Genomic DNA, 26,169 nt, shown 5'->3' with positions numbered 1-26,169 from the left:
GATCTTTGACGTGCGGGTGGAAGGGGCGGAAGAGATGTTGGGGAAACAGACCAGACGCATATGCAGTGGTGCCGTCCCGTTCGGTGTTAGATGGTTTTGATGGGATTGGGGAGGCAAACGTAGCCTGCACAAACGTGGTTCGCGTGGCACTGTGTCTAGCGAACGGGCGCTACTCTACACAGAACGTTTGGCACGTTGGATCGTTAGTGTTTTTCGTATCGCAGTGGCAGAGAATGGGACTTTGCTGATGATTCTAACTGCTTCTACTATCGACAAGCACAACACACACACACACACACAATGGTGCTACGGATGTACAGAACTACGGGTGAAACGTGCGTTCGGCGCTCCTTCGCGATGCTCGCTCGATGCGGAGGGGCAGTGTGTGGTGTTAGGCTGCAGCTACAACCGGAAGCTCTCGTCACTAGGCGGATGGGTTAGGAGGGCGGTTGCTCCTACGGACGCTCGCTTTGCAGCCGGAGTGGCAGGAGCGGATGAGCTAGCTGTCGTACACCCAGCAAAAAAAATAAAAAAATATTGCCGATCGGATCTATCGGTTGGCGGCAAGCATCGAAGCTCGAGAACGCAAGGGACCTGGCGTAGCCAAAAAACCAAAAACCAAAATCCAAAGTTACTACTCAAATCTACTGCTCTATGCGCTTCTACCGGCAAAGTACTACGCTAATGTCCGCACGTGCGGATAGCAGCACATAAAATTACAGCAGCACAAGGTGTAGGTGGAGGTTCTTATGAGTGCCAAAGCTAGGTACCGGTGCTGGTTCTCAGGTGGTTTGTGAAAAAATCTCCACAGTCCGTAATTGCACCAGGAAGGCGGACTGCAGCGGTGTGCTGCGGGGCGCGACACCTGCCGACACCCAAATCGAGAAGACCGGAACCGCCTGACCGGTTTGGGCTTACACGTTCCTGTAGAGAGCCGGGCCTGCTGCCTGTACACGGTGAGTGGAGAGACGCGATACGCCGCGCACAAACGAACCGAACCGAAACGCACCGAAGCTGCGAACACACACACACGAACACGATCACGATCACCACGGGGATTGGCGGTTCCACTGCCGGCGGCGGCTTAACGGGACAACCCGCATGGACACTTGCGTCCCGTGCACACTCCTCGTCGACGAAAGCACGTGCACGCGTTGGTTAGATTGCGGTTTGCTGCCGCTTGCTCGGAAGTTTTACTTTCGGGGCTGCTTTTGCTTTGCTTTTTGGTGCGGTTTGCTCACTCGGTCACAATTTGTAACCACACACACACACACAAAAACACACACGCACTCACACACGGACACAGATCACGTTTCGTACGCGCAGGGTGCGTACTGTTTCGTTTGGAGCGCTGCTGCTAACTGCTGCTAGCGTCGAATCCGTTCCACCACTGGGCGCACCGTGGCCGGCTTAATTCCATATCTCGCACACAGCGCTGATAGCGCAGGAGTAAAGGGGTTGATCACACTCACAAACCAGAGTGAAACAAACTCACTCCCGCACACAAACACACACACACATAAATGCGCCGGTCCGGTATGGACGCACGCACGCCGCACGCACTTGTTTTCGTTTTGACCGCGGGGGGGTTTTTTTTCTACCGGTCAGCGAACACTGTGCGGCGCTGGAGATTTCCCCGACCGGGTGTTACGGTGCACTTTGGCTAGCGCCCGACGCAGGGCAGCTCGATAGGAGGCGGAAGTGTAGCGCGCACATAGAGAGCCTTGGCGTTGGCTTTGCTGGACACTTGCCTAATGGAGAATGAGAATGAAAATTAGCTTACAAATCTGGAGTTGATGAAATAATTGCCGGATTGTTTAACAATCTATCACGCACAGACACACAGGGAAACACATCACACACTCGGGAGCAACAGTCACACCGTCGCATGTATCGTCTAACGTCTTGCGGGGCTGTCACAAACTCTCACATGCTCGTTTCGTTCCACTCACACGCACTCTCCCTGTCTTCATATCGGGAGGGGGACCATTCTTCGCCTTTTCACACACACACACAAAAGAACACTCTTTCCCACCCGCAAATTCCTGCGAGCATCTTCTTCACTTCACACACAACCACCAGTACAGCCGGAACCGTTTTAAATGGCAATTCGCTTCGGTAATGTTAAGCTTTTAAAAAGACGCCACCCCGACCACCCGTCGCCCTTGGGTCGTGCGTCTTTTGCGGGTAGGTAAAGATCAAACGGTTTCCTGGCGGTGCCAGCCAGCACCAGCGGTAAGCAGCACCAACAAAAAGGACGATCTTTCACTCCCCACTCGCCTCCCAAGATGAAACACAAAGCACAGACACGCCGGATTGAACGCTGCTCTAATGCCGGACACACTATTATTAGACCGGGGGGGTTTCGGGTACGGTGCGCTTCACTTATTTACATTCTCCTTTCACACACACACACAGCAACGCGCACGCACGCGAGCGGTTTACACGCATTTCGCAAGGGACACAAGTGTAGATGCGGACCATTTTCCCATCCCGATGTCCACCTGTTTTCGGTGCTCGCAAAACCCAAATCTCCTCCCGCCGTTGCTTGAATTTCTTTCGACACAGATACAGAACGGCGCGGCTCAGCGGAGATTGAGACGGGGGGGGGGGGAGATTTCGGGCAGCTCGAAGGTTTGGTGACTTGGTGAAACACATACAGAGGGGCACGCGTAAGCAAGAGAGAGAGAGAGAGCAAGAGCGAGAGGGCAGCATAGATGTTCGGTTGGACAGGTGGTGCTCAGCGCAGGACCCCGGCCCCAGACTCGCACCAGACGCCAGAGGAGCCAAGGGAGCGAAAGTAAAAATAAAAGGAAAGGACTTCTTGCGCTCACTGAGCCACTTTCCGTGTGATCGGGTCACTGTTTCACAACACCATTTGAATGCTTTAACTTCGTCTTGCCCTTTGCAAGATCCCACTCGCTGGTGTAAGGATAGGCAACGGAAGGCATCCCAGCCCCAGCCCTGGGATCAAACCGTCAACCGTATCCGCCGCAGAACAAATGCTCTACGCACACTTCACACGACGCACACGGTCGTTTCTAGTTCCTCACTATCGACACCAAGCGGCCGTACACCAAGCGGGGCAGAAGGTCAAAACTGGTAACTCCTTTTTGCAGCCTCGAGCCCGCGAACACGTTTCCCTTTCTCTACAGAGGGTACAAATGCGCGGAAAAGGCGCACACATACACACACACCAGGCGACACCATACACGGCGACGGACGACGACACTTCCTCACTCGACAGCACCTTGGGGTCGACTAAAAATAAAGTCTAAAAGAAGCTGCAGCGGAAGTTGTCTGTGTCGCGCGCGCGCTGGCCGCGCATGCCCCGAGCGCTCTCGTCGCCGGCTCGAGCCGGATTCTCTTCGGACCGGCCATCGGCGACCGGCAATGCACGGGAGAGAGCGATGTTAATAATAACCAGCGCCACCCGGTCAGCCAAGCCAAGCCAACCCCATCGCAATGGCGTCCTCCCGGGGCTTCGTTTCAAGGGGGCGAGCCAGTGTGGTCAGCCAAAACCAGCTGGTCGTGATCATCACTACAGACTCTCACAGTATCTATCTGAGCCTCTCTCTTTCTATTTCTCTCTCTCTCTCTCTCTCTTTCTCTCTCTCTTTCTCTCTCTCTCTCTGACTCGCGTTCGATCTCACGATCAGCTCGATCCGCGTGTTCCCATGGTCGTTGTAGACGCACACGCAGCACCGATCGATCCCTGCGTCTGCAAAGGGGGAGAATAGAAGAAACATCCTCTCGCCTGTCTGTCTGGCAGGCAGGGTTGAAGATGCTTCACTGGGGGGCGGGGAGTAGAGTGCCGGAGCAGTGAGCCTGTGCGAAGGGAGGCACAGATGTAAAACAAACCAGCGCCCGCACCGTCCGCCCTAGCCACGGTCGGCCGATCGATAAATGTCAGCCTGTGGCAAGATTTTTCGAATCGGAAATTTATAGACATTCCTTCCGACGCGCCAGGCCCCGCGTATGCCGAAACGAGTCTACCCCTCGCGGTGTATATCAGGTGTAGCTCTCGACCACGCGGTGTGCACGGGTGAGCCCCTTGAGCGGTTTTGTAAAGTTCAACTCCACTCCGCCGGTCCGCCCGTTCGCAAGGATAATGTTTTGCCGCCCCAAACCGCGATGCGATGATGATTTATTGGCGGTGGCTACCAAAATAACGAAATATCAATATCGGGATGGTAGAAAATCACACCGCTCGCCGCTCCTCGACGGCATCCAGGTCCTTCCTCAACCGATTCAAGGTAACTTCGGGTAATTATATGCATGTGGCCGGTTGGTTTTTTGCGGACCGCATTTTAATTATCACAGGTTGTTATTTAAGCTTGTTTCGCCTTTTTTTTGTCGCTTACTTTCCAGGTATGTACAATTTCTTTGCTTTTACAGATTTTTGTTGACGTTTCCCGTAGCAAGGCAATGTTTCTGTTTTTTTTTTAGATTTTTTCTCACTAATTTTAGATGAACGTGATCTTTAGCGGGATCTGAATGGAGTCACATTTCACTCTGCCCAAATGTGTGTCGGTCGCCGCGAAGGGCACACGATGGCCAATTAAGGGTGAGCGTTGTAGTTAAAGTTAGAAGAGAAAGTTAAATATAGACTTCAAATTGGGACCTGTTTTTCGCGGCATCGTCGATAACAGCTCTTATTGAGTCGGGCAGTTGTATGGCACTGATAAGCATCGGCGAAGGTATTCGAAGAATCGCAATGCACACATTTTCCAATAAGAGCTGTAAATAATCGAAATGGAATCCCTTGAAGCTATTTACCAGCCACTGCTACACTGCTCGTCAACGACGATCAAGTCTCGGTAAAAGCTCCCCCCCCAAAAAAAGACGAACCAAATAAAGAATTTTGTTTAATTTTATCCAACCTCCCCGCCGGACACCATCAGTTCCGATGAACTGGCTACTGGAAACAAGGCTATTCGCCAAAGTTGTACCATTTTCTCAAGAGATATTTGTCCTCCTCGGGGAAAGTGTGTTTCGCGTCATCTACACGCGAACATGAAGTGCGTTTGGTTAATAGAGTGAGAGAGATAGAAAGGAAGAAAGTGTGATACAAATAGCACAGGCAAAAGACACAGTGAGAGAGAGAGAGAGTGCGAGTAGAGTGTGCGCGCTCGTACAAACAATTCCAAACAACGGCGTGTTGTGGAGTGGCCTATTTCGCTGCTTGGGGCCACTTCAAAATCGTCAAGAGGATTTCGATGGCTTCGCCGAAACAAAGGGCATTTCTTCCAATACTCCAATACTGCCCGTCTACTACCACTAAAAGCCGAAAGCCAAACTTTTCGCATTAATGCACACTTCCAGCGGCAAAAGGACGCAAGAAAAACAACAAAAAAAACGCGAACTTAAGGTAAAGAAACATCCTTCTACCTAAGGCCTGTTGTTATTGTTCCACGAAAACCAATAAAATCGGCCCAATGCAAAAAAGTTCGCCGCCAGCGGAGCAACAACTGCAATGCATCGACTTTCGCCAATGGTTAGCTCTTTTATCTCTTGCTTTCATCTCGCTCTCTCTCTCTCGGGCAGGACATCAACGTCGCTAATGTGTAGCGCGTTCTTGTTTCCCATCCGTTCTCACCGATAGCCGCCAGCTGGTCGAACCCACGATCAAACTCCCGCACTCCACCGATCCTGCGAACCGTAATTCAATTAACACTAATCAATCAACGATCGACGGTTGGTACGAGGGACGCCACTGCACTGGCGTTCGTCTCGCCATTCTCACGTGTTTGTGCTGGAACGCTGGGGCTGAAGCATGCTGGATGAGGAGAAGCGAGTTTTTTTTCCTCTTCTATGCCGTGTGGGAGATAATTGGACGTGGTCAGACGTGAACCAATTGAACTTCGGACGGTAAGTTTTATCATTAATAAAAACAAAAAACAAACAGAAAACATCTGCTGCTGATGCGGCTCAAAGTCGAGATGAAAGGGATGGGAGGAGACTCTGTCTTAGAAAACAGGGAGCAGTTGGATAGAAGGTGGTCTAGAACCCAACAAACACATGGCTCCGGCCAAGTGATAACCACAGCGACAAACCCAGGACACATTTGTAGCGCTGACGATTTTTAACGAGCCCTCAGGCACGCCGAAACGCCATACGCACGATAAACACCGCAAAGCCGCAAACCCGGCACTGACCGCACGTTTACACGCTGGGTGGCGTTGCGTGGTAAAGACGACCACTAAAACCGTGGACCACTGAACGGACAGGATTTACAGCGTGTGCAACGCGCTGATGATGATGAAAGCGCTACAAAAGCACAGCAAATCCTACGCAAAGGCACACATTCAGATAAGATTTGGCTGCTGTTGCTGTCTACAGAGTGCATGGTTTCTACTATCCGTAACCGTATCCGTATCCTATCTGTATCGTTTTAGACGTGTGAAATGATTAGCGGGTGATAAAACTAGTGGACGCAGCCATCGCGCACACTGCCCACGTTGCGTTTGGTTGTGTTTTGCAAACACGTGGCGCACGCGCACACCAAAAACCCCCCTTCGGACTTCAGCAGAACCGCATGGACGCATGGTGCTGGTAGCAGTTTTTTGAAAAATGTCTATTTTTACCATTTACACCGAAGGCAGACGGAAGGTTGGCTGCGCCGTGCGATCGTTTCGCTTATTTCGGGACTCGATGGGTTTGCTTCTCTTTTTTTGTTTGCGGTAAGGAAAGTCCCAGCCTCAGCGGGAACCCTTGCGTTGACCATGCCGGTGTGTGTGTGTGTGTGTGTGTGTGTGTGTGTGTGTGTGTGTGTGTGTGTGTGCTGGGGCTCACGCCGGACACTGCCGGGGCCCAGGGATCGCACGTCGCTGAGTGTGCAATATTTTCCGACCTCATCAGAACGCGCAGCGTCGTCATCGTCATCATCGCCGTCGTCTGAAGCGTGAGGAATTTAGAAACTCGTAAAACACACCCTTCCCCCCGCTCTCCCCGCTAGACCGAGCGTTTGGAGTAGATCACGTTAAAACAAATGAGCTCCCGCGATGAGCGGAGGCGTGTGTGTGTGTGTGTGTGGGTAAACCTTTCATCAGTGGCCCGTACGAGATGATTAAATAGTGCAGCTTACCTAGTTGGCGGTTAATTGTTTGCGCTAGTACTGAGCCGTCCTGAGCCGTGAAGGCGTGAACCAGGAGTTAGGGGGTAAAAGAGTTATATATCCCACCGACAGCTAGAAAGAATGGTGCACTCTTGTTGTGACGCTGGTTCGTATCCGCATCGTGCCCGAAAGATATGCCAAGGGCAACCCACTCACAAAACTGGGGGGAAAGGTGAAGAAAACGCCAAACCTGGCCAAACGGCCTGGACGGAGCAGCTCCAGTACGCTCAATGATACGCTGTCTCTCAGTCTCGTGGACAGTGCGCTAGGGTAGGATTAGCAGGGGATCGGTTTTTGTCATAAGATAAGCACGCCGCGAACAATCGTACACTGCTGCATAGAAGGTGCGCGGGACAGCAAACGGTATGCGAACCGTTTATCGGTTTTGCTTCAGTGCTTATGCGCCAAAAAAAATTATGATCGATAAGCTCTGTGACGCCCCTGGAGTGTGATTGATTGCCAGGGGACAGAGTAGCAGGTGGCGGGCGTGTAAGGCTTATGTCATAATTGTGGCGTATCGTTTTTGGGTGTGGAATGGGTTACTTATGACCTTCTGTTAATCAGAGTGGAGAGGGGGGGGGGGAGGGGTGCGGAACCAAAAAGCACGTGTTTGTAACATTGTATGTAGGCGGCAACCTCGGTTACAGTTACAGCAACGGCAATGACCTTACAGGGGGTTTTTACTTTATCTCAATTTTGGTGACACCCCAGAATGACAGTTTCCTATCGAATGACTTAATGCAATGACAAAAGAGTCATAACTTTAGTAGGGAAAAGCGTCTCTATTGTAACACACATTAGCCTTTGAGAACAGCGCCTGAAGTTAGGCAATAACATACATTAATGAATTAAAATAGTGTTATTGCTTTTTTTTTTACATTGGAAGATAACACTTGTCACAGAATGACAGGTATATAACGAAGAAAACTAGCCAGAGCTTCTTTTTCGTGAAGATGATACCCATCTGTTTGTTGCGTTTATTAATAAGGCAACAAGATTTTCTTAACAGCGCCTAAAGCTATGCAATTACATACTTTAGTCGCTTAAATAGTAGTTGGGAGGCAGCTTCAGACAGCTTATTGCAAAAATAACGCTGACAGCGCAAAGTCAGCACGAACAAACGGCCTAGCATAAAGAACCTGAGTGCTACGCGGGATTGCATGGCCACACCCCCGCTGGATACGGTAGCCAAGGAGTAAAAATATTACATCTGCAACCTGCTCACCAGAAACCACGTCACTACGCACTGCACAGTAACGGGAAACAGTAACAATAATACCACAGTTAATCCCGCTTCTATTAAGTTTCCCTAACCAAAAGTACTGAACCGAAACGATCGACTGTCAGAGCGTAGGGCTTTCCCGAAACCACAAGTAGCCGTGTCGTGTGGCCTTGCGGTAAGCGTCCGTTGACACACGCGAGCCCAAAGGAAGAACGATACATGCACGCCAACGCACGAGGCATCCGAAGGCGTCGGGCGAAGCCGGTAAAGATCAAAATAAATCCGACGCACTATCATCGCAGGATTTAGGGGAGATTGCCATTGCCCCAAATGGGAAAGCGAAAGGCGAAACACACAAACCATATGATAGGGGAATTAATGGGAATTGAAACGCTTAAAGCTACGACATTGTCTTGCGCAGCCCAGTGTCTCGCTCCACTTGGCACTGGCCCTGGAACAACAGTCCCTGACACAAGCGGTACAAATCGAGGCTTACTGCAAAAATACACACCACCACCACCATCACCCAGGCAAGGGAATCCTTCATCTGCCAAGTGAACCCATCCCGCCCACAGCCTCCCAGCACCTCAACCACCCAACGCTGCCACACGGGTTGGCGGGTGTCGCGAGAATAAAATTAAACTATTTAATTAACTGCTCTAGGGGGTGGTGCGGGCAAACGCTTCCGAGTCGACTGGCATTTCAATTGTTCCCTCACTCGTTTGCTCGCTTCTTTCACAATTTTATGAGGCAAACAGTCCCCATTTAGCAATCGTGTTCTGCCGCAGAGAGCGTTTTCTTTTCGTTCTTTTCCCTTCCTTTGTTTGTTGTTGAGCTTCGCTCGTGTGCTGTTTGCAACATTATTTTTGTGCACCTTCTTCACCGTTTGCTTTTCGAGTGTAGGGTTTTTTTTCGCACCGTCAGCCAACCCAAAGCATACGTGCAACACATTTCCGTATCCGTATGTACCTTTTATCACACGATACTACAAAAAAAATACAAAAAGAGAAGGGACAAAGCACGACCCAAGTACAAACGATTCTTCGACCAACCGTACGGGGAGCTCAGCGATCCGGTTCCGCACCGTGTGGGGATTTTACAGCTTTGCCAGAGTAAATCTGATTAAAAGCGGTCGTAGCCGCTTCGTACAGCTACTGGGCTGGGAGGGGGAACTTTTGTTACAACGATAAACCAGTGCAGTCGGGGTGGGGAAAGTACTCCCTGTGCAGTAGTGATGGTGCGTGCGCTGTGGAATTTACCACCACGCGAAATCCCGCGACATTAAATTGCATTAAATTGCGAGGACATTAAATTGCTAAAGCGCACAAGATCAGCGGATGGAATCAAACCCCGAGCCCCAACGGAGACAGATCGTGCCGCGGAATGATTAACTCCACTTTTGTGACGGAGCAGACGGAAACGGTGAGTCATTGCTGGTGCATTGCAAACTTGCGTTGCGCTTTGTGAGATGTGGATAGCATCGGCACTGTAAGCTTCGCGGATAAAAGTGCACTGATAATGAAGTTGGGATGGTTGATGAGGGGATGGGGGGTTTGAAGGGCAAACAACTGGGGGGACATTTAATCTCCGCAGACGTAAACACGTCGCAGATTACTCACAGCCTCACAGCGGTATTTCCATCTGCTATGGCTTTCAGCCAAAGCGTCTCTTTGAACCGAGTTTGACTGTTTTTAATTTAAATTAGTTTAAACTACATCTTCGTTTTAACTAAGAATAATTTGATAGGCTTTGTGAACTGTAATATTGAAATGTTTTCAATATAATACATGCCAGCAAAAATACACCTACACTCAGACGACGCTTGTGTAACGCGATCCTAGCCCCATGCTGAACAAGCAATAAACACGACATCATCCTCATCCCTTACACTTTCACATTTTGAATTCGGCCGCACTTCGTAACAGCACACGGTGTGCCAATTTTATTGGGATCACCACACACACACACACACACACCCAGAGCACCGTTTCCCATTAGCAAGGTGACGATCTCATAATCGGCCCGCAATAAATCTTCCCGTTTTGGCCGCAATCTGTCGTCGCTCCGATGTTTGGTGTGATAAAGTTTTTGAGCTTGTTCAGGAACATTGTAACATCAAACTTCCCTGTTGCTATTGTTTATTTGCTTACAGCGGTAGGGAAATAGCAACAGCCGTTGTTTTTGATACAAACTGAAGATCTCTGACGAAAGAGATACATGTCGTCTCTTCGTTTCGGCAGCAATAAACGCAACAAACAATCATTTGCCCGATTAGCTACACGTTCCATGCGTTGCATCCCTACATCCCGTTGATAAAGATACTCATGGTAACTAAAGAGCTCAGTGTGTGTTTGCACGACTAAATACCCAACTGCATCCCTTTGGGTTAAGATCACAATCGTCAATCGTCACGTTTTTCGCCGTGCCAGCGTTCCGGCCGTGCCGACGATCTCGGGCGGATTTTATTGGACAAATATTGACCCGGGCCTCGAGATGGTCGGTGTTGGTGTTTGCTACTGTCTAGCGGACTAGCGATTAATGCATTCCGCGTGCGAAACTGTCCAACGGTCCCGGCCAGCAAGGGAGTATATAATTACATCGTCTCAATTCGCGCCAGACGCGCGTCGAAACGAGTGGCTTAACTCGACACCAAAGCAAGCTAACTAGCTGCTGCAAGTGGAATTAAACGGTACACACTAGTACAATGTGTTACGGACTGCTCAACTATCGGTCGCCAGTGGTCGGCAACTTCTGCGTGGAGTTATGTGCACATGAGAAGGGTCTGATTTAAGCTACACTAAATTTTATATATTTCAGAGCTTTTTATTTCCAACGGACTTAAGACTTGGCATCGTCAAAACAGTTGTTGCAAATTAAAACAAAAACTGTGTTCTAAATTCAACGTAATCTAGTGAAATAATGATCTTTCCAATGAAACTGAATCAGCACAAAACCATGACGCATAAGAATTTGTCATCTAAGCAGTCGACAACTCACTACCAATGGGTTGGCCAATCTCTGGCCCTGGCATTGATGGTGCCCGGGCCCGACCATCCGTAACCGTGGTGGCCGTGCACCATCGTCACCGACCTGCGTCAGAGAGTGCCGCCGGATCGCACGGCACCGATGCCGGGCATGGTGAAGGCGTTTCGAGCCGACGAGCGGCAATTAATTTAAATCTACAAGAAAAGTGACGATTTACTTGTTGCCGGCTGATGAGCGGAAGGGCAGCAAAAATAAAACAAACACGTACGCACACCCGCGGAACGGGTTGACCGCGCACATAAACGCGTCTCGAGCACGGCGAAAGCAAACGACCCGCTCCGGGAAGAGGGCAGATAAAAATACACAATAATGGGTTCGGATGTGTTGCCACCGGTGTACGATGGTGCGAACCGAGTGACACAAGATCTCCCACAAAATGTGGCCGGCTCGCACGGAGGCGGCCACAATCTTTCTCCTGATGCTCGACGGCACGCTTGGCACAGCTGGTGTGTACGGACAGCGTGAGCGAATTTTGTAATTTTATCAACCATTTACGGAGGGCGGTGCGGGTAAAAGGAAGTCTCGGTCACAGGTGTCCTTGCGATATTGCTGACAACAACAACAGCAACAACAACATGCACGACACAGCCTCCACCCGAAAGGGGATGTACGTCAAGTAGCGATGGGAAAGGATAGCGTTACAGGGGTGCCAGAGCTCATCAATACGCTCTGGCGGCAACCGACGGCGATACATGTGGTGATCCTCGTAGGTAAATGAGCACCAAATGTCAACCGTACGTCAACGGACGATGTTGGAGCTTTGTGTACATATATGAGTGTGTGTATGAGACAGAGAGACACAGAGAGAGATAAAGAGTATATTAGAATGTGTCCGTGAACATCAAAACCAACCACGATTTTCCCGATACGCTGTCGTTTTGATAATGTGTATGCATACATCACAGTGTGAGCATGGTGCAAAGGGCGGCAGGGGAGGACAGGCACCAATTTAAACACACATGCCATGGATACATAATTATCCACCAAACGGATCAGTGTGTCACGCTACCTTTGATTTGTTTGCTACATTACTGCGTCTGGCCTCTGTGCTGCCTTACCTACGGCTGCGCTGTTCGCGTGATAATTACACAACAAAGACGCGCTCAAGCGCGTTTCAGTGATTTGTTTTAGATTTCACTTTGTCACGAAAACAAAATGCTCTCTCCTGCGCGGTGTGTGCTAGTATTTTTGGCAGCACTAATATTCTACCACCCTTTGCTGACGGGAACGGTGTGCTGTGGATGGGTCGGAGAAACGGTTCTCCCCCGGGGTCGGGGTGGTTTTAATTGCTAAATTAAACTTGCGACTTTTTCGTAATGCTTGCCTGTTCATCATGCGCTGAGCGGTGTTTGTGTGAGAGAGAGAGAGAAATAGCTGTATTTGTTTGAGAAAATTGCAAACACAACTGCTCAAATACTGACGGGCTTTCTTTTGTAGTGACATTAGTAAATAATGAATAATAGTACGAGAAACTATTTGGATCACTTAAGCTGCATACAATCAAATCAACGAGTCAGCTTGATCGGCTCAATTATGATCACAATTTACTTTTAGCCACACATTAACTCTTACTAGTGGCTCTCAAATGTGTGCTCTGTGTCAAAAGTGGTGCTTCGCGACCACCGGTACTAGTGCCGCAAATGTAGAATGAAATAATTATCACAACATGATTAGCTCGTTAGCCACCAACCGGACCCGTACTTCGCAAGGGTTTCAAACCCCCAAATCACGACCATAAATACCAAGTTGGTGCTGAGCAAGCGGATGGGAATTGCGTGGGGGTACGCTGCGCCTTGACGAGAGCACATTAATCTATCCCATTTCATCTTCAACTCCCATCCACGCAGACACCTTGTAGCGGCGAGAGCGATCCATGGGTTGGTGAAACTAAATTTATCTTCACTACATTACTTTCACATACACACACACACTCACATAGACACTGATGACATCAAAGCCAGTTTGGCTTAAAAATGTCCGGCCCCACTCATGGTGCTGCGCTATTATGCTGCCCTATGCTGGGCGTCTTGCTCATCGCTCACCTTTCCTTCCTTCCTTCCCGAAGGTTGTCCTTTTCGGTGCGCTGAATGTGATGGTGGTGGCATTTGACAAATATTTCCGAATCACTCTCGCCAGCAACACCTTCAATCTTCAAGCACCACGCAAAAAATAACAAGAAAAAAAGCACATCGGGCATAAATTATGCAGCCAGACCAACGTTCGTCATCAAGGTTAATGTTGTATGGCAGATTATTGCTTGTATCCCTCTCCCAGTGGAAACATTCTTTAGTAATTGGTTGTAAAATACAGGGAATAACCAATTGTCATTTGATGTGTTATAAAGATGTTGATTGAATTCACCCTGTTTATGGTGAAATTTGTTAACACGCAAACAGGTGCCTTACAACGCATGCTCAAATGTCGAGCCGTTGCTCAGTGTGTGATGCTAAAGGCTCAATATGAGGGGCAAGAAAATCCATTCCCTCCTCAAAACGTTGACCCATCCTGAGTGACAGTTGGTAGATCGGTTACAGCGTTTGACAGCACGCTGCGAAACCAGAGGAATATTTGGCCACCCTTTCCCCGGGGGGGTAAAGCAGTTGCCCAACAAGAGGAAGGAATGCGCGTTAACCACTCGGTGCGTTCAGCTGTTTGATCGTAAATCTCGCTCACCATTCGCAACCTTGAGACGAGTGAGGACGTTTCGGCAAATGGCCGGTTCAGCTTTTTCCGACCATGTGTTCTTGATGTGGTTCGCGTACTGATACCAGCGCGCCAAACCACGTGGCCAGGGATTAGTAATGCTGAAGGGAAACGGGCTAATGGGAATGTTATTTATTTTCACACTCCAACCTTACACAATCCAACCCTCCGGGGCACCAAAGATTTGGAACAAAAAAAAATCACAGTGACACTCGAAATCTCGCAATGTCTAGCGGAGCGATTGCGACCTGACAGTATGCCAATGTCACAGCATCAATCGGGCACTGTCGTATCCTTCTCACAATTCTTAAATACCCATATACCGAAACCGAAAGTTTCTTCGGACGATCGACGTTAGTGGGAGTGGGCAACCGCCGGCGAAAGCAAAGCCATTCTGAGAAGTCCACCGCCAACACAAGCTCCTTGCCGAACGGACGTGACGAGCACACACATACACACACACACACACACACACACACACACACAAAAGCTCCATCGCAGATGCGAAGAGCGGAGGAAAACGACCGTGCAAACAAATTATCCCTTTTCCCGAGGAACGAGACTGGTTTAATGGTCCATTTTGGAGAAATTGGTTCGTGTCACCCCGGAAGCTCGTGCACACCGGAAACGTTTACCACGCACACCTCGCCCCTATTTGCTCTCCCTCTGCCCAACGGTTTGTGCACGCCATCTGGTGGATTGGCCAACGAAAAAAGAAAAAAAAAAGCACAAAACGATCACAAACGTCAAGCGGAGGCGGGGGCCTGAACTGGCGGACTCGTAAAATGGGCAGTTTTTCATCTACCATTTGCACGGCCCGCAGTAGGAGGAGAAGGAGGGTTCAGAATCACGAGCTATATCCCATTTCCATGGTCCCGTTTCTCACCACTGTACGGTGTGAGACAAAGGCACGGCGGAAACTCCGCCACCTACCACCCCCCGCCCGCCAAAGTGGTTTGAGGTTCGGCGGAATGCTCCCAAGGTAAAATGGTGCATAGCATAGAGTCAGAACAAAAGAAGAAAAAAAAAACTTTCTTGCGGCATCAAAAATGAAGCAAAACGGGTAGCCGACGACCCCTTTAACGTGTTTGAAGACGTGACAAAAATCATCATCGCTCGAAAGGGTGGGCACCCTGTTCCGCAGGTCTATTCACAGCGGGCTTGATGAAAGTGATGACTTGCGCAAGGAGGCTGGGTAAGCGGACCGCACGGTGGAACGCGGGGCTACCGATTTAATAGTAGGCTCACGTGTGTTTCGTGTGGGCGATAGCGGATAGGAATAATTTGTTTGTCTTACAAGTTTGCCCCTCCTTTGTGGGCGCGCAGGAGCAGCATCGGAAGGATTTTCGGGTGGTTTTGTGCACAATGTTTTACATCTACTAAACCACGTTTTGATGGCGGTAAAAATCGTTGTTTAAGCCGAATGTTTAAGATCGAATACACTCCTTTTAACACCGATCAAATATGTACCTTTCTGGTGCCTTTACATGCTTCTTTGCTGCTTAGTGTGTTTGATATTGAGTTATGGGATGTTTTTTTTTAATCTTGTTGCAAATTAAATTATCCCATCGCATGATGCGGTCAGTAATGAAGCGGTCGCTCCAGTTTATAGCACAACTTTACGAATTAATTAGATTCTGATGACCCGCCACATTAATGCTAGATTTGCGTTCGAATGATGAAATCATAATTGTAAAATGTTGTAAATCCCTTCCCTCCGCTTATAAGCTTCGGGCCGTTGGGCAGTGTGATGTAATGATAATGTTTTAATGATTATTTAATTAAACTAATACAACCCCGTAGCTCATAAAGTGTCCTAGAGTGCGTGGGTTTATAGGTTGATGGTTTAGGTGTTGCGCCCAAAAATATTGCAATTGCAATCGTACTACTTCCCATACAGCCTTACCCGTTTGTAGGTTTATTACATCTCATCTTTTTGTTGATCATTTGCTTCTCCAAGCCTTTGTTTGCTTATGTTGGCAATGTTACATTCCCACAACATGGTCCTCTCCGCATGGTCTCCGCTCCCTTTCACGTAGCGTTCTTTGCGCGTGCGTTACAGTTTGCCCGTGGTGTGACCGTCGCAAAACATCAATCTACTGTACAGCAATGTACAAGGAACGTACCAGCCACATATTGTGCACTGCGCCTCCACAATCGGATTTTTTATATTAAACTAATTTCCTTATATTTTCAAAATATGTTGCAAACACTACCTCCATCTACATACGTCTGAGTATTGAGGAGAATATTGACAGTGTAATAAATATTGGATATTCTATATCAAAATTCCACTTTCAAAGCGACCTTAACCATTGCAGAAACCTGATGAAAATTGCATACATATGAGCTTATAAAATAAAAGATGAATATTCAATGTTGAAATTATTCCATCCACCCTGTAGCTGGTTCGTGCGGCAGCTACAAAAAAAAAAGATCGCATACCTACATTCACTCCCCATAATTGAGCCACTACACTATACACCACTGCACCCAACCAACCCATCACCCGGTGCATCAATGTTGTCACAGTGGCCGCACCATCAGCGTCGATCATCGTCGATATTGCGCGCGAGATATGCACGACGTCACCGGCAACAGGGCGAGCGAATAAATAACACAAAAAACACAAACTGAAACCTGTTTCCACCGTGTATCCATAGCAACGGTGCATCTATACCGGTGCACCCGAGCGCATCAATTAAGGCGAATGAAACGGTTCGGCTTTTGTTTGGCTTTATGCGTTGAGCTGAGCTGGTCACTTTGTTGTTGTTGTTGTTGTTGTTGTTGTTGTGACCCTGTGCTGCAACCACACCACACGTGCTAATGGCATCTTTCCGTGCGGTACATATTACCAACACATCTGACCGACTGGCCATGATGGCAAAGAGTCGAGTGATCGAGAAATGCAACGCAAAGTAAACAAAAAAAAAGCGATGACGTTGAATTTAAGCAACCATGAAAAGCCATACCCATTTACAGTCCTGGGGGGGGGGAAGGTGGTCCATGGTGTGCACGTGGCCCTCGGTGTATGTGCGCGTGTGGGATGGAGCTGTCGATGCCATGTTCGCTCTCTTCCCACTTTGCAGTGCCAATTTACTAGGGCCGTCCCTTCCATCGATTTCGACTGCGTGCGATTCTTCTTGCATGCCCAAAGCGGCCGTGTGCAAGGGGCCACGTACACGGAGCAGCTTCGGTGCAGACGGTGCCCCAGCAGGCTTATTTCCCTCTAAGAAGGTTCAGCACCGAAGGCATTCGCCCTTGTTACACTTCGATCGGCAGCCAGGTCGTCGTGTGGCGTTGCTTCTTGCTTTTCTCTACCATCGCGACTTCGTACCAAGTAATGACTTTAAGGCTTGTGCTTGTATGAGTGTGTGTGTCATAAAACCAGTCTAGACACTTGACTGTGCGATACTTTGATTCACTCGCCTGTGCAGGGGGTAATTTGGCGATCGGTAATTTACATTGCATTGTCTCGTAATGAGCGAGTATCAAAATAATTTCCTTTAAAATATTGCAATTATAAAACCCTTTGCTCCATTCAACACCCTTTTAAGCGAAAAACCAGCTCCAGATTTCCATTTCTTTCTTATTTAGCAAAAACACACACACACACTGTTTTACCATAAATGTACCATAAATTTGCAGTTAATGGAGACCCTAACGCTGCTGTATCACTTCAGCGTGCCAAGTGAGAGTTTGCTCTGGCGGTGAGGAATCCGCCACAAAACGTGCCCATCCAGCACGGTACACCTTATTTACACAATCTATCTACGCTTCAGCCTCAACATCATCATCATCCTCATCCTCATCGGCTGCTTAAGCGATGGCACCGAAGCACACGGAAACCAGAGATGCAGCATAAAACGGTGGTTGGTGGTACACAAATTTGCTCAACCGCTGCTCCTCAGGTGTTTAGCGCGCGGGGAACCCGGTGCGCCCCAAACTGGTCGTTTGCGGCAAGGGCTCGAGATACGCCGGGGCGGCCTCAAACACATCCTTGCCAATGGGCCCTCGGATGATGACGTTATTCCCGCGTGGATGAGCCGGTGTGAGGTTGTATTGCTTTTTTGTGCGCTTTTTTTCGTTTCGTTCCAGCGTGTTCATCGTTATCGTTAAGGACACACACCGCAACCACCAACCACGCAGGGCGAAGACATACATGTGTACACAGACGACCTGCAGCCGTGACTGCTCGTTCGTACAATAATTACAAGACGCTTAAGTGTGTGAGTGTGAGGATTCGTTTAAAAAAAATCATGTTCAGCCGGGGAGAACCCCGGCTCCAGGTTCCCGGCGCAGAAGCGACAGCGCCAGACGGCACGGTTGCTTTCATCTTTGGGCCGGGGGACAGCCGGCAGTGTTGATGGGAGTGCGGTGGAGGGTAAATGGATCTTAAGAATCGTTTTTATTTCCACTGCTGCATCACATCTGTTCTGAGCTTGTGGGGCGGATGAGGGGGGTTCGCTTTTAAGAGCCGTGCATTTGATTGTCGACGGGGAAATGGTTCCATCGGCGGATGTTATTAGAAAAGTTTGAGCTCGCGAGCACAATAAAAGTGAAATTGATGTGGGTGTGAAGTTTGCTTCGCCGGACAGCTTTATGGTTGACTTTTTCGCTTTGGGCCAGCGGAACCGTTGCCTAATTAATTTTGAATGTTATTCCATCAGCTAAAACGAATTAATTTCTACTATTAAAAAACATATTATGCTCTAAATTCACACTTTAATGACCTGAACTTTTTTTTAATAATTTGACATTTGAACTAGTGATGGGAAAAAATAAAAAATGCGAAAATGGCTCCGCAGTCGGGTCCGGATTCCAAATTGGTTTCGGATTTGAAACGGGTCCGGAATAAAAATCGGCTCCGGAATCCGTGGACTGGAGTCAATTATGATTCTGTTCCCGGAGCAAATTGCGATTTCCAGGTCGATTCCGATTCCGGAATCGGCTCCGGCGTCAACTCCAGAATCGGCTCCGAAATCGGAATCGATTCCAACAACGGAATTGGCTCCGGAATTGATTCCAACCACGGCATGGGAATCGGGTAGGTCCGATTCTAAGCTCTCACCACTATTTTGAACTAGCTAAATATGAGATCTTCGAGTTTTATGTTTTTACAAACATTTTTTAATTATTGTACGTGAGTGGCTACATAAATTCGTAGTCTAAATGAACTAAACATGGTATTAGGTCAACAAATTATATGACTTTTCAAAAACCAGTTTTTTTCTGGGCCTATTGGCTTTATTCCTATGTCAGAACATACCCAAAAATATGTTTGAGTAGCATTTTATTACTTATTGATTGTTATTAACTTATTAGTTCGATAAAGAAAGCTTGGATAGATTAGGCAGATAGCTTAACAAGATCATAGGCCTATAGAATCAATCAAAAGATGGCTTCCAAAAACAAGTATGTTGAATCGATCTAAAACTTGTTAAACTCATTCTCAGGAAATCTTAAGCAACACCTACAAAAAACCGCACTGTCGCTTATCGATATCAAAAGTGTAAAATTGTTTAATAACAATTTAGCTCCCAATCAATTCTCACACCAAGCGCACGAAAGTAAACAAACACTTGCAAGCCAGCTTTCTGATCATTTTAACTCAACATGTGCCAAACAAATCGTGCAATGGTCACAGCCGCATTTGCAACCACCATCAGCCCAGCCAGTCCCGAAAGTCTACACCACCGGAGCAAAACCTTTCCCGCATCAACTTGGATAAACAAATAAATACTGTGCCGCTCATCTGCATCTGCATCCGACCGGTCTGATGATCTCTATGCTGCTGGTCCGATGCCAGCACACACACCAAGTGCTGCACGCTGATGGTTTCCTGTTGCATCGGAAAGTGATTTAATTACAATCAACTGTTCGGGCCCTACCCACACCAGCACAACCAACACCAGAGTGACATCAAATCCCATGGTCATTCTTCTATTTCTTGCTCTGACTCTCTCTCTCTCTCTCTTTCTCTCTCTCTCACTCTCTCTGCGTCTAGGGGATAGTGTGATAAGCTTAAATTGGGCAGTAGCACAGGTTTGTTCCCCGCTGACAGCGTAAACCCGGCTCGACGGCTTAGTTTAAAGCCACCTTTGCTGTTGAATATTGAGTTATCGCCACACAGAGAGTATGTGTGAGAGAGAGAGAGAGAGAGAGAGAGAGAGAGAGAGAGAGCTAAACTATCAGAATATGATTTATTTTACTAGCAGGAACGAATAATGCAGAACACTCTCCGCTGTCGTGCGATTTACGTATCGATCAGAGCAGATGAAATAAAGCAAAATGTCCATTCGCTTCCTCATCGCCCCTTGCGGCCGGATGCTAAATAATGCAACTATCAACCCAATGGCGAGTGCTAAAGAGTGTGCCTTTTGAGTGGAATGTGAAACGAGCCATTGCGAGCGACTTTTCGTAGTAAAGTTTAAGCTCGATTTAAAATTAACATGTCAACCTTTTGTTTCTTCACTCGGCACTCGGCCTGCCAAATGGGCGTTACAAGAAATGTTAAAACTTTCACCCCCCCCCCCCCTACTTCACCTGTATTGCCAACAAGTTTTTCGGTTGTTTTTGGGAAAGGAAAATTGCTCCTTGAATTTGCCCCGCCTCCCCATCGCTGAGCCTTTCTTGCACGGCTCTGCGCAGAACGCTGCCAATGTTGGAAGCTGATACTGTATGGCCCGTTTGCGAAAGGTTTCCCTAGCAAGTAGTAGTAGCAGTGAAAACCCACCGCCGGGTTTCCGTGGTGCCATCCGTTTCCCTAATTGTGACAAGTGTCTTAAGGGAACGGGTGACAAACTGACAATGCTCGGGACAATGCTCGATACCAGGAAAAGGAAACACTACTCTGGCAGGGCTTTTCCTGTCAATCATCATTGTTTTATGTCTGGTGGCCCCTGGATATATGCGATGGGGAAGGAGTGAGGTTGGGGGCGGAGGAGATGGGAAAGTGGAGGAAAGACACGATAGGGCGGAAAACCCGTTTGAAGAACAGAGCCAGCAACTTGATCGTGCCTGTGAGTGGTTGGGGAAAACAATATATTAAGTCTTGGTCACGTTTGACTTTGTGGAGATATTGTGATCAATTTTATATTTGTATGTTCGACTCTCTATATCTGTCTCCCTCTCTCTCTCTCTCTCTCTGTCTCTCTTTCTCTATTTTTTCAAAAACATCACAATTAAAATAAAACATGTGTAATTCAATCAACTTTGCGCAAACATTAAACCACTTTTCGCACACTTTCAGACTTTTTTTTCTATCAAGAACCGTGTACTACCGTTTTCCATTCTCGTTGCCTTCACATTCGCTAAGACGCTTGTACACCCACGGTCACTGGCAAAAGCCTTCGCACACATACACACACACACACTGCACAGAGGTAATAACGAAACCAGCAAGCAAAAAAAAAGGAACTACCGCACCGCAACTCGCCTCGTTCCACCTCATGTTCCAAAGAAACCCGTCCGTCACGTTTCTTGCACTTGCTCGACAGAACACACACACACACCGACACACACACACACGCACACAGAAAGCCTAGCAAATACCCTTCGATATTGGACGCGTTTCCCGCGCTTCCTCTAATTACATTAACGAGATTAGCGAACTTTGGGCTTTGTCGCACTGTTTCTTCACTTTCTTTCGACTTCCTCTGGGTGTATGTGAGTGTGGTGGGTGGAGTGCGGGGTTGGAGGATTTGTGTCATAAAAGTGCTGGTTGGGGGGGGGGGTCAGCTAGTATCGATACTCCTTTTCCACACACGCACACACACATGGCACAGGTGAAATCGATGGATTGCAGTTGACATCACAGCAGATCGCCAAACAAGATCGCTTCACTCTCGGCTTGCCTACTACCACGGGTTTCCATGGCGACGTATCTCGTATGGCGTGTCGTACGGAAAGGCGCATTTAACACTTCCCCCCGTCCCTCTTTCCCGCATACCGCACACCGCTACAGTTCACCGGCTGGAAAGGGGTTGCACTAGCGAGGCTGTAAAAATCGAACCAAGAAGGCACACAAACACACCCGAGAGGGGGAAGAGCTAGATAAGCGAACTTTTGGAAAAGGAAACGTTCTCTTCACTCTTCCGTTCAGTGCGCGTTCTTATCGTAAATGTAAACGGCCAGCGTTAGTTGCAACCCGAAACTGCAGCAGAACGGATGGAACCACACACACGCAAACGATTCACACAGCACGCGTTTGTCTTATTCGATAGTGAAAGTGAACTGTGACTGTGTACGCCCGAAGCATGTTTGATCTCCCCCACACACACACACAATCAAAAACAAAACAAAGCCCATATCAATGGCCCGTCTCAATCGCGTATCGAGTCTTCCCTTTCGCTTGACAGTTTACTATCTGATTGACAGCGCGGGCCTACTTAGACTCGTTAGCAGTGCTCTATGCATGTAAGCGTGTGCACGGGTGCGTGTGTGTGTGTTTTATTACAGCGTGTCCACCGGTGGTAACGCACGGTCGATACAGATGATCGATAGGCGTTAGACGGAGCGATTGGGAGCGTTCGAGAATTTTGTGGCTTGGTCGGGGCAGCGCGGTTTTTTGTGTGCCACTCGAAACACGTTCCGGTTGTTCGGTGAAGAGCGGCGCTCAAACACCCACCCAGCCACTGGACGCACCTCTTTGCACGGGGCTTGCGGCCGGATGTCGGGCTGGAAGGGCCACTTGCGGTCCAGGCACACCAGCTTCCCAGCGGAACGAACACGCAGCGAGAACAACAGACTCCTGGCCACTGGGTGGGGCTGCCACGAAGGAAAGAGCGGAAGGACACAGACTGACTGGCCGCCGTCGTCGTCGTCGACACGACACGCACAGAATAGATCGGGGGGAAAAAACAACGGAAAGAAACCGCACCGCGGGTAACGACGCCAACACGCACTGTCGCACACACACGGTCGCTTCGAGCACTAGCACCAAACTGTCGGCTGCCGCGAGCGCACTGACGGCGCGGGCCCCCATCATCATACGGCACCCGAGGGGGGATGTATGGTGGGAGGAATGGCGGCCCCTCCGTTTGCCATTGTTATTGCCACCTGTCCCGGCCCGGCCCCGGTCGCATCGCTTCACCCGACGCTCGGCAAGTCCGAGTCGGAAGCCGAAGCTCGCAAAACCCGAACCCAGCAGCAGCCGTTGGGAGTACCGAAGCGGGCCCGATTCTCCGTCGGTCGTCTTCCGTGGCGGCATGGCATGATCGGCACCCATGTGTTTCCCATACGCATGTGTGGGGAGGGGAGGGGGAGCTGCTGGCCCCACCGTCCCCTATCGTTCATCCGCTCGCGCGAAACACTAACACAAGCACCGTACAAGCATGAGAGATAGCATTTGTGTAGGAGAGCGAGAGAGGGAGAGCTCCAAGGGCTCTTCGATGCGTGAAGTCATCGTCGTCGGCTTTTGTGCTGTAAGAAAAGGGGTGAGTTTTGGGGGCATTCGCGAGAGGTTACTTCTGTTGGGGAACCACGACATGGCTCTCGCTCTCTCTCTCACACACACACACACGCACATTGTTTTATCTCAATCTTTGCTTGGATTGCTTTTGCCATGTTTTCTTTCGCTTTTTGTCTGTCTTCTTCGCCATCGCAAGGCGGTTCCTTTTTCGGGGGTTCGATCGTGGATCACAATTTTGGCGCACGGTGGCGAAATGTTGGCAAGTTGGCTCTTCCCAGTGATTCACGACATCGAGCATCCTCGTCCCGCGCCCGTCTCAAGCGTCCTTTTTGTCGTCCCACCCCGTTCTTACCCGCTCCTCCATCGGCTCAAAAACAATAAACAACCACCGTTTGGGGGTGAAATTGCACGGCATGCGGTTTCGCACAGGCCCTTTTTCGCATATTTTCCTTTCTGGCACGTCTGGGCCCGTCTCTTCCCTTAGCTTGGTTCGGCTCGGGTCGTGACTTTTCCGTTGCTGGCGCTGAGTGTGGCGAAGGTATTAGCCGAAAAACATTTGTTTGAACTATTTTGTGGAATAAATGTTTGCTTTGTCTATTTTCGTACTAACTGTAGTTGTTCTTGTTGGTTATATATATTATATTTTTTCTTCTTATCTGTTATTTACTTTCTTTCTTTAGCTTGCACATATACACACAGAAATTACTGTGTTTCATTTCGGCGCGTTGCTAGTTATGTGTGAACGAAACACTCGCAGCCAGCAACTAAAACCAATTTCGCATAAATTTGGCTTCGTGCGGTTGTAGTCAAGCCTTAATCTCCCGCACTCTTCGCCTAGACGCAGCACGTGCCCAAGTGGCCGAAAATCGAAACCGTCGAGTCTCGCGCCAAACGGCGACACACCTGTATGAATTCCTTCCCCCTTTGCGCGCTTTCTCTATTCATTGGTTGTGTGTGTGTGTGTGTGTGTGCGTGCATCTGTGTGAGTACGTACTGTGGCTGTGTGGCTCGGTGTGGCACCGCTTGCCAAAATTCCTTTGCATTGAACCGTTGAAATGAAACCGAAAGCCTTCGCCTATCGCCGTCGGGAAACGGCTGCTGCTTGCGCACGCTTTTCCACGCGACTCTCTAGCGACCCGAGCACGATTTCCACGCGAAAGGCAACATCCTCTCTTTCACGAAGGCGATCCCACAGGAGCACGCGATGGTACGGTTGCTACCGTACCGTTTGTGTGTCTGTGTAAGCTGTAGGGATTGGGCGATTGTCACCATTTTCCATTCACCGTTTCGAATGTCCTGTCAGAGCAATCCTATACATACAGACACACACACCACCGATAAATGTATGCTGTTGTGTGCGTCTGTGTACGTGTGTGTCTCTTGTGACACCGTCAGGCTCTCCGTATGGGAGAAAGTGATCCCGCTGCTGCTGCTGCTCGGCAGTGGGAAAATATGCGTAAAATTCGGCTCATCCGTTGGCGACATTCGAGCGTTCCTAGCGTTTTCACTTTCACAGGATATTTCAGTGTGTGCCGCCACCAATACTAACGGTGGCAAGCGACCTAGACAAAGGGGGAACGAGTCGCAGCATCAAACCGTATGAGTCAGCCCTTCGCCAGTGACTCTTCTCTCGCTCTCTCTCTCTCTCTCTCTCTCTTTCTTTTATTCTCTTACTACTATCCTATTATTATTCGGTAGGGTGCCACAACACGACCCTTCACAAAACCCGTGTGAAGATGTCCTTGGTCAATGCTTGGTAAAAGGATAAGGCAGACTTTTCATTTTTGGCAATGAATACACATTTTTTTGCGTTGTAATATTTCTTAACAACGAAAGACAAGTGGAAGAAGGGTCGTTGCTATTGTGCAGCGCTCGTCTGCAGACGGAAGTAGCGCAAAGGGGTTGTTGAGCTCGTACGTTTCGTTTTCAAAGCGATGGGCGTACCAATCGATTTACGATGTGTGCATTTGAATATTTCTGAGAATATACCAGAATAAATTGTTTTTGATTTATTGAAAAGCATTGTTTTTGTACGATCCTGGATAAATTATACGACACTGTTATTGTAATAATTATAAAGCATTGTTGAAATTGTTGAAATAATGGTCTGCAGCAGCTAAACAGCGTTTGGTTTCTTCGTTGCCCCAAGCGCCTGTTAGTATGCAATGCTGAAAACGCACACGCAAACCAAGCGTTACAGCAAAAAGCGTTACAAACCCTTGGAGGCGCAGTGGCGTAGATGTGGATAGCTCGAAAGTATTTGTGGTTTTTTGGTAAAATTTCAGTATTTTACACAGTTTGGTGTTTTGATTTGCTTTTTGAAATCCATTACAATGAATGTGCTAAAACGAGTATTTATAAAGTCAAAATTCCTCCTTCGGAAATTCCTACACCCTTATTATCGCTGCTACTAACCAATAGATGGCGCTAGTAAGCGTTACTCCTGGTCGGTTAGCGTACAGAGTGCGGTGATACGTTGGTCCGTTTTTTACCTTCTGTGCTTTTAATTTCCATTTTGTATCCTTCTCGTGATCCATCTAAATAAAAAAATATATATTTTCTTTCTTTTGAAGTAATACCTACATATCGCTTGATGTGAAAAGTTCTAACAATCAGTATCCACAATTTCTGAAACATTGTACCGATAACTTGTCAAAGGTCGTTTTGAAC

At 48.5% G+C, this 26,169-nt stretch overlaps 1 protein-coding gene across 6 annotated transcripts in view; it reads right to left on the bottom strand.

Moving 5' to 3' along the window:
* Positions 1-23,037, bottom strand: part of LOC120897926 (sodium/calcium exchanger 3) — a 116,490-nt gene extending 93,453 nt beyond the window's left edge. For 2 of the 6 annotated variants that reach the window (XM_040303150.1, XM_040303156.1), the window contains exons 1-2: positions 3,190-3,270; positions 1-1,751 (exon numbers count right to left, since the gene is read on the bottom strand). The exon at positions 1-1,751 is cut by the window's left edge and continues 2,216 nt beyond it. The gene's annotated coding sequence lies outside the window, so the exon portion shown is untranslated. Of the gene's footprint in view, positions 1,752-3,189; positions 3,289-22,733 lie in introns of those variants that run through there. The other 4 variants (XM_040303153.1, XM_040303152.1, XM_040303151.1 and 1 more) reach the window with 4 other exon arrangements.
* Positions 23,038-26,169: the final 3,132 nt, after the last annotated feature.

The sequence above is a fragment of the Anopheles arabiensis genome, chromosome 2 (assembly GCF_016920715.1).
Source record: "Anopheles arabiensis isolate DONGOLA chromosome 2, AaraD3, whole genome shotgun sequence".
Classification (NCBI taxonomy): Eukaryota; Metazoa; Arthropoda; class Insecta; order Diptera; family Culicidae; genus Anopheles; species Anopheles arabiensis.
Note: the sequence above shows the minus strand (reverse complement) of the source record. Positions and strands in the feature narration are given on the sequence as shown.